Here is a 10,092-nt window from a genome sequence, read left to right on the forward strand (position 1 = left end):
CACACACACACACACACGCGCGCACGCATGAGTCAGCCTGTGTGAAAGTAAATTTTCTATAAATCTTTGTGATTCCCCCAAAACGTTTAAACGCCCCACCCATTTATCGCCGTCAACTTTGAACGCTGAAGTTAATTCATTTATCCAATGTGTTGCGAGCGTTTGTCAGTATGATTCGCTGCTTACTTCGAAAGTAAACGGCATTATTTTAATACGTGCATTGCAATCAATCCTATTATAAAGTGCTTCATATTTTTCTTAAATCCCTCGTTAATATTTCATGTAACAAGGCGTGTTCTTGGATAAACACAGAACTAAACCAGCGTAAAGAAGTTAAAGCAACTTTCGTAAGGATCGCCTGTTTATATGACATGTACTGGTGTCAGATTAATTTACAATTAACTGTCATTTTATTACCAACGTGAATCACAAACAAGTCCCCACGAGGTAACGTCTTCAACAGCCATATAGGTGAGACATGGGGGTTACCGTGTTAAATTACTCATACAACGTTTTGATAAATAAAATTTCTCCTCCTGCTGCTATGCATCTATACTACGCACAGATGGATAGGGGCAATATTAGCCCATAGCCCATAGTCTCCGTGAGAGTAATGTGGGACTAAAATCCACCTTGAAATTGTAGAAGTAAGGTCATGGTTGGCACGTCATTATTGATGTCGAACTTGACTGGTCCTTTTATGGCCGTAAATGACACGTTTTTCATTCCTTCGAGAATGGCCTGCCCAACTTCCTCGTTGTGATAGTGGAAATTGTGTAAACGTTGTGTCGAGTCAGCACCTGGAAAATATATATGGCAAAATATTAAAATCGGCGGAAACTAATGTATGGCGAGATTTACACTAAGCATAGATAATCATCAGTGTACCACACAGCTCTGTACTGAGACAATACAAGGTCGTATCAAACCATAACATGTTACTAGCAGTAAGATTTTAATATTTCTAAGCCCATTCTTATTTTATTAATGTAAAAGATAATATTATTATGTAATTAATATAATTATATTATATATTATATTACTATAGTTATATAATGCCGCGATGTCAATTACATTTAAGTACATACGTACACATGAGCACACATGCACACACACACGCACACGCGTTTCCCATTCTATATTTTCAATAGATGCTCGTCTCATGTTTAGTTTGGTTGGAGTGAGGGGTTGCGTCCGAAATTGCCGTGTAGTTGGCTGTGTGTGTGTGTGTGTGTGTGTGTGCTGATGTGTGTGTGTGTGTGTGTGTGTGTGTGTGGCGTGTGCCGTGCATGTGTGTGTGTGTGGTGTTTTTTTTTATTGTGTCCTTCGTGTGTGTGTGTGTGTGTGTGTGTGTGTGTGTGTGTGTGTGGTGTGTTGTGTAGTGTGTGTATGTGTGTGTATGTGTTGTGTGTTGTGTGTGTGTGTGGGGGGGTGTGTGTGTGTGTGTGTGTGTGTGTTGTGTGTGTTGTGTGTAGCTGTGTGTGTATGTGAAAGAGAGGAGAACGCGGAAACGTACTAGAAATTAAAAGTGCGAACAGGTTAACTCGAGGGCGAAATGCAGGCGTGTGGTAGCACGCTCTCTCTCTCTCACTTTCTCTCGCCGCTCTCTCTCCGCGCTCTCTCTCTCGCGCTCTCTTCTCGCGCTGTATCTCGCGCTCTCACTCGCTCTCGCGCCTCGCCTCTCTCTCTCTCTCTCCCTTTCTCGCGCGCTCTCTCTCTCTCTCCCTCTCTCTCTCTCTCGTGCGCTCTCTCTCTCTCCCTCTTCTTCTCGTGCGCTTCTCTCTCGCTCGCGCGCGCGCTCTCTCTTCCTCTCTCTCGCGCGCGCGCTCTCTCTCTCCTCTCTCTCCCTCTTCTCTCTCTCTCCCTCTCTCTCTCTCTCTCGCGCGCTCTTCTCTCTCCTGCGCGCGCCGCTCTCTCTCCCTCTCTCTTTCGCGCGCGCGCGCTCTCTCTCTCTCTCTCGCGCTTTCTCTCTGTGCTCTCTCTCTCTCTCTCTCTCTTCTCTCTCTCTCTCTCTCTCTCTCTCTCTCTCTCTCTTCTCTGCTCTCTCATTTCATACCCTGCTAAAATACGCTGTGCACCGTCAAGTCCAGCGCGGCGCCCATGTCGTGTCGTATCCGAGAATCTTCTCTGTTGTCAAACGTCACGTTGTGGCGAACACTGAGCTCTGTCTGAGGAATCCGCTGACGCTACTCCATGATCTGCCTGGAAGTCGAAGCGGCAGCACGAAGTGGGCCGCCAATGCCATCATCAATTGCTCCTGGTTGCAGCCCAGCTTTAGCTTCTCCGCCTTGCTCAGTAACCACCAGTCGGGAGTGTACCAGCCTGGCACCACCCATACATATTTTGAACCGTAAAGCCCTTCTTGGTAAGCCTGTATTCGAGAACAAGAGGAAAGCGCCAGTTATATGCGCGCATCATTGCCGCCAAGCCATGCACATACAACACACAACGCTCACACACGCGCATAAAACACGCGCGCACACACACGCACACATACACGCGTGCGCACAGATACACACGCGCGGCCACGCACGCACAAACACACAGCGCGCGCACGCACTAACACATACACGCACGCACGCACGCACGCACGCACGCACGCACGCACGCACACACGCACACACGCACGCACACACACACACACACACACCACACACACACGCACGCACGCACACACACACACACACACCACACACACGCACGCAGCACACCGCACACACGCACACACGTACACACGCACGCACGCACGCACACACACATCATACACACGTACACACGCACGCACGCACGCACACACGCACACACACATACACGCGCGCACACACACACACACAGACACGCCAACATCCAAGCATATAGATGCAAGTATCATTTCCATTTTGAGAAATATTTTGCTCTTACGCTGCAGAAAATCTTTTTTGCCACATCTTGATAAACTCCAACGAACATTATTCTCGCATCACGACCCTGTAATAGACGACCGCGAACAAATGTAGAGTGTAAATAATGAACTGTAAAACATTGATAGTGCAACTATTATTGTAACAGTTTACTTTTTGCACGCACTCAAATGCGCGCACCCGTTTTCACCCAGACGAACTCGCCGATCGTTCTTTTGTCAAAATTGCTGTTCGTAACCATGCTTACTGTCAGGTTTTCTCCACCAGACTCCATAGCTTTAACTTTATGATATACGAATATTAGCTAAAACATATCTAATTAATTATGTTATGTATAACGACATTCTAAGTTACTGTGTAGCTGCTGTCCAAAATGACAACAGTGGTATAAGAGAATACTTGCTGCCTTACGATGAATGAATTGCCTCATGGCGACATTCTTACTTTGAGTGACTTTACGTATTGCTCTGTATCGTCCTGTAGAACATAGGATGCAGCGACTGTATAGTTAGCTTCTTCCATGGTTGCCACGAAAGTTGTGAATGTCTGTCAAATAAAATGTAGATGCGCACTTGTTAGCGAGGCGAAAAAAACATCTAGAAAACTAAATAACAAATACCTAACACGCATTATTCATCCATGTGCAATTACGAAAAAGCAAAATTGTATCTTTTTGGCAATAAATTGAACGCGAACAACACTGTTCTCACTGAATGTAATTAGAACGGCAGCCCCGGTAGAAATATCAGTAAGATTGAAATTATCGACACCATTCTGCACCGACATAGCCCGCTCCTGCAAGAATGCATGCATCTCGCATCAACTCGAAATCCACTTTTATGTGACGTACAACCAACCGACTCGTAGTACTTTTAAACCATTGCGTTTGTTACAATTCTGTTGTCAGGAGGTAAACAAGTACTGGCAGATTTAGGTCATCATAACACATACAGAGAATAATCACATTACTATTACATTGCAAACCATTATAGGTGGTTTGCTATTAGGTTTGGTAACTTATTAGCTTTATATCTAAGCCTTATATTTGCATGTAGCCGCATGTCGAATTATCCATTAGCTCAATTTAGAAATAGAAAACATCTATATAATCCATGATATTCCGCCAAAACTGTAATAATGCGGATGCATGTAAACACGCACACCATTATACTGATTGAGGCTTTAGAATTTAGATGACATTATTGTGCATGAGATATCACGGTTATGATCGACTTATACGATAAGACATAACGCCGGCAAGGAACTAAAACTTTCTGAGCCATAAAAGGTCACGCACGATGATCGCGTGCATAACGATAACGTTTTACCTACTCCAACAGAAAGACTAATTGGTACGGAGAAGCCATATACTCGTTTCTCTCTGCTGCACGCCTGTCGTTACAGCGACGCTTACCGGGCATGGGTAAGTGCACTTTTCAAAGATCAGGGGCCGGTTTCACGAAGCGTAATTAAGTCCTTAATCATGATTAAACCACTAATCATGATTAACTTCCCGTATTTAAATTGAGAGTGACATGTGTTCACGAAGCGTAATTAACTTTAATTATATTAGTTAATCACAATATTTAATTATACTCAGCGAGCATGATTAAATCCACTAATCATAATTAGTTGCTAGTACTAGTAGTAGTATGTAGTAAGTACTATTATATTAAGTACGCTGCAGATTTTACAATTGAAAATTTAGTTCAATTTTTTTCTCAAGGAAATTTAAATTGATCTAAGATTAGCTGTACTAATTTAGTTATTATAATTGGCAATTAATTCCTTTTCAGTACCGAATTTGCAGATACTTTTGGCGTTGTACGCCATTTTGAATACAGTGTAATTCATGTTTAAGTCGGCTAATTATGTGATTAGTTAAATATGTACTTAAATCGCTTCGTGAAACAGATTTTTAAGTATGATTAACTAATCACAATTACAAGAGGTTAATTATGATTAGTGATTTAATCATAATTAAAGTTAATCACGCTTCGTGAAACCGGCCCCTGTTTCGGGCAGACATGCAACAACGGAACATATATAGGTCGTAAATCGTCGCATCGTGATTAAGGGTGTCGCATGTTATCTGCCGAAGTCACTGCTGTCTGTATAAGACGCCAAAAATTGACACGACGCGGCATAAGAAAATCACTTAATACGCGCCTTCATCTGGGCTCGATTTTCCTTGTGGGGATGAAACTGCGAACTTTTCAGGCGGCTAATGATCACTCTGCTTCCTTCCACCTGCGCCTCTCTTCAATAGCGGGAGGAGGTTGATAAACAGACAACCTGTGCCCCCTCAACCACACTATGCGCCATATTCGAACCGTCGTAGAGATGATTCAGCGGAAAGGGGTAACTAACTTGAATCAGGTGTATTCTGGGAACAGCTTTTGCTCATTTGCACTCTTGAAAATAGCGGTAGACATGCATAGGTGCTTGAGCGAAATTCACCGAGTTGCAATTGCGTTGCAATTCAGACACAAGCAGTGTATATGCAGACGCATAGCTAATTATATAGCATAGCTCATAGCCCTTTACAGTAGCGGCGGTGTCACGACTCACAGTGCGTGGCACACGAGAATTCCCCTTAAATGCGTGTCTAGAACTTCTTACACGTAGGACAATTCAACGGCAACAACTGATATATACCCAACGCATGTATAGCGTAACCTGGGGCTGAGGCGAACAAGCTAGGGCCTGCTAACACGGTGCAGCCTTCCCATGCTCGTTACCGAAGCGAACATGCCCGCGCTCTGTATTTCGTTTGCTCGACCAGCGAAGTCCAGCGAAGTCCAGCGAAACGAAGCGAACATGCTTCGCTCTATATTTTGTTTGCTCGCGCAGCGAAGGCGAGCGAAACGAAGCGAACATATCCCTCGTCTCGATTTCGCTTGCTCGAGCAACGAAGTCCAGCGAAGTCCAGCGAAACGAAGCGAACATACCCCAGTCTCAATTTTGCTTGTTCGACCAGCGAAGTCCAGCGAAACGAAGCGAACATGCCCCCGCTCTGTGTTTCGCTTGCTCGCGCAGCGAAGGCGAGCGAAACGAAGGCGAGCGACTTTAATAGCTCTTTTATATCGTTATATCTAACACTAACTTGATATCTACTTTATATCTAAACCCCCCCCCTTGATAACCCCATTTTATATCACGACATTAATGACATTAAAGTTGGGAACGCTCCTAATGGAGCATTACCCCAAGAAACGGTATTGCTAGAGTTAGAAGTATAGACAATCAGTCGCACAGCCTCGTTCTCGTTGGGCTAGAAGCGCCACTGGTTAATTAGAACGCAATGTGCAATACAACACAATCATGAATCACGGATGCTTCGTCTTTCACTCGTGGGTAAGGCGGATCCTATCGCCATGTCCACGGGGTGGACAACATCGCACGTAAACCACGTCACTCAAACTACCTTCGCTCACTCGTTCCGTGCGGCGGACGCGCGCGCGCGCGCGCGCAGGCCGTGTCGTGTGTATTGTGTTGTGTGTGTGTGTGTGTGTGTGTGTGTGTGTGTGTGTGTGTGTGTGTGTGTGTGTGTGTGTGTGGTGTTTCTGCACTGACACAGCCCGCTCCTGCAAGAAAGCATGCATCTCGCATCAACTCGAAATCCACTTTTCTGTGGCGTACAACCAACCGACTGGTAGTGCTTTTAAATTATTGCGTTTGTCGCCATTCTGTTGTTAGGAGGTAAACAAGTACTGGCAGATTTAGGTCATCATAACACATACAGAGAATAATCACATTGTTATTACACTGCAAACCATTATAGGTGGTTTGCTATTAGGTTTGGTACCTTATTAGCTTTATATCTAAGCCTTATATCTGCATGTAGCCGCATGTCGAATTATCCATTAGCTCAATGTAGAAATAGAAACCATCTATATAATCCATGATATTCCGCCAAAACTGTAATAATGCGGATGCATGTAAACACGCACACCATTATACTGATTGAGGCTTTAGATGACACTATTGTGCATGAGATATCACGGTTATGATAGGCTTATACGATAAGACGTAGCGTAGCAACCTTGGATGTTTTTCTCTTCATCTCTCGCACTCTCTCGCTATTACCCCCTGCTTTCTCCTCCTTTCCTTCGTCCTCCCACTTATCTTTCCACTCTCTCCTCTCACGTCTTTCTCCTCTCATTCTCGCCATTTTTCGTACCGCCGCGCATGCACATGGACTATTAAATGTCAATCCAGCACATATCGTCTGTCGCACCATAGGTCGCACCTACCCATCACGTTATCTGTCATTGTATTTGTGTAAATATAGCCTATTTTAGGTCCTCTATTGTAAATCGCACCGCTCCTATCTAGAAGAAATATATAACTCCGTTCTTTAGCGCAGCCTATCCTATGGCACTGCGATATCTTTAAACACGCAAAACCACACACGCGCGCACGCACACGCATGCACGCACGCACACGCACATGTCATTTATCCCTGTCGCTATCCTGCGTTAACCAGCCGCAAAACACTTTGAAAATTGTATGTTAATGCACTTCGCTTAATTAATGAAGCTTCGATTAACGCAATTTTGCTAAACGGACAAGTAATATACTCGTTTAATGAATGATCCGTTTTGTTTATCGTATCTTATTGGTTATTAGCGAGAAATAACTACCGATAATGTCCGTTGTCACCTGTGTTTCCTCTATCTCGCGTATGAAAACAACGCCACAGCGCAGTTATCGTGTAATGGCTGTGTTGTGCGCGACCGCTCTGCGCTAGCCCGAAAGATTTTCAAGGAACGTGTAGCCACCCACGCTCAGTGATGACTTTTTATGACGATTAATGGTATTTGAGTAAAAAATATGGAAATTATATCGCCTTTATTATTTTTATTGTTTGTAGAAAAAACAAACATCTCACCAAATCCGGTCACAGACTAAGGAATAAATTAAACTACGACTGTAGCACAGTGTAGTACCGTGTGCACATTACGCATTGTGATGTATTGTGCATTAGTCTGTGATACGGTGTGAATGATCGTTTTGCATCTAAAAAGAAATGTATAACCGTTTAATAGAGCTAAATCTACTTGAAGACTAACATTTGACCTAATAGATTCAGGAATGTATAATTAAACTCCAGTCCAAATATTAGAATTAACGATATAGACGTTTTCATGTTACAACGTTACACATCCACGGTCTGTCACCTCAGCCAGATTTTTAGTGTACCGCTTCATTCGCTGGGCGGCGCCACCATTCAATTGCATTACACTATTTTGGCGTTTTTTCCAGTCTGTGTATCCGTTAGTCTGTGGCAAACTCCACGACAGATGGCGCTCTCGCTCTGGCTCAATACTACTCTGGCTCAGTACTACTCTACTCTACTCTGTAGTACTCTACTCTCTAGTAGTACTCTACTCTGGCTCAATACTACTCTGGCTCAGTATTATCCTGAGTGTGGGAAGGGGCACTGCATGCAGTTTGAGTCTGTGGTAGTAGTCGTGTCGCTACTCTCTCACTGCTGCCTTGAATGAGCAGCAGGTGCTGCCACCTCCCGGGTGACTTTCCCGCCTATCCGGCAGACATTACCACAGGTTGTCACTGAACTCGGCATCGTGTGACACCGTGGCCAGCTAGTAGCTACACGGTCGAGTCTCAGAAAGGCCAAGGCGAAGTAGCAATCAAATTATATTTTGTAATCCGTTCTCAACTCTACTGCATGACACTAGGTTATACAGAGTGATGTAAGCGCGTTTAGTTAGCGTGGCCCCGCAATAGCATAGAGTGGTAGATCGAATTTCCATAGCCACCATGTAAAGCTGAACTCTTGGTCGACAACGCATGAAGGTAATCTCCGTGAACGCAGTATAACCGACAGACACCATATACTACTCAATATACGCACACGAATGTGCACTGATGTATTGGCAGCTAATTTGGCTTCGCTGCCAATTTTACTTCTACCTGCGTACGGGCGTTACGTGTTGGAAATTATGTCATGCTTGCACAGAAAGGCCATTGACATTTACCCGAATTTGAATACTTGCAGATTAGTGAAAGGAACACCTAAAGCTGTCATTAAAGTGACGAAAAAGAGCTTTTAACTGTGCATATTGCAGATAAAAAGTAGCGACTGCTTACATGCCGGGAATAAGTGCTTAATTTAAAGTCAGCTTACGGCTGCACACACGTACTAGAAATCAGTCTATTCATATCATCACCAAATGAGTTCTGTTTCACACTAGCGCTCACTGCCATCGTATGAAATGAACATGATGCACGGTGAAAAGGCATAATATTTTTGTCCACTATATATCCGAAACCCCTGCTTTTATCCAGCAAATAATATATATAAAATTCGGAATGATTCGCTAACGTGGCCAATGATCAGAACGAATTCGCGCATAGACGAAAACTACGGGTGAGTGATTACGTGACGAATTTTCTATGGTAAAATTTGTAAAATTTTTGTTGCCATTTTTTTACATTAAAAGTAAGAACTAACGGTACTAAACGTATCGTCAAATTCTTATCTGATAAGATTGTTTCTCAGCTAGTTAAAAATCCAAAAAACCTGGACGATTTGATATGTTCATAACATTAATTGCTTGCTATGGGCTATGTATGCGTCACGAGTGTATGTTCACATCGAACAATATAGTAAAATAATAAGTATAATGCAGCAATTTAACCATAAAAAGTGAACAGAATTACTTATATTTTGTGAAAAAGTGGAAATATTTTTTACATTTTTTACTATTTACGGTGACGTAATCACTTTAACAAAAAGTCACGCAGTAATTCACAACAGCACGGGAACACACGAGACGCAGCTGCGCCTATATCCCGACATATTCTCGACCTTTTTTCTTAACACTAATGTAGAGTTGTGAGATTATCGAGTGCAAAACTATCGAGTAACGCAAAATGCGAAATGCAAGATGCAAAATGCGATCACCGATGCGTTATTCTGTTGAACGAAGCGAAACGAGAAACTGCAATGTAGGTGCAGGTAATCTGTGGGTATTTTTTTCGTGCGTATTGGTTACATGAGTTCTATTTCAGTCCTTGATTCTCAATCCCACCTATATGAACTGAATTGATATTACAGGTGTACATGAATAGTCTCTTTCGCTCTCTCTCTCTCTCTCTCTCTCTCTCTCTCTCTCTCTCCCTCTCTCTCCTCCCCCCTCTCTCTCTCTCTCTGTCTCTCTCG

General features: G+C 43.5%; 1 long non-coding RNA gene across 1 annotated transcript; it reads right to left on the reverse strand.

Moving 5' to 3' along the window:
- Positions 1–2,291: 2,291 nt before the first annotated feature.
- LOC106816880 lies at positions 2,292–3,453 on the reverse strand. The gene is made up of 3 exons (XR_001394950.1): positions 3,345–3,453; positions 2,902–2,967; positions 2,292–2,371 (listed from the first exon to the last, which is right to left on the reverse strand). It is a non-coding gene; the product is annotated as an uncharacterized LOC106816880 (long non-coding RNA).
- Between the last annotated feature and the right edge of the window lie 6,639 nt (positions 3,454–10,092).

Source organism: Priapulus caudatus, unplaced genomic scaffold, assembly GCF_000485595.1.
Source record: "Priapulus caudatus unplaced genomic scaffold, Priapulus_caudatus-5.0.1 Scaffold1517, whole genome shotgun sequence".
In the NCBI taxonomy this organism is placed as follows: domain Eukaryota; kingdom Metazoa; phylum Priapulida; class Priapulimorpha; order Priapulimorphida; family Priapulidae; genus Priapulus; species Priapulus caudatus.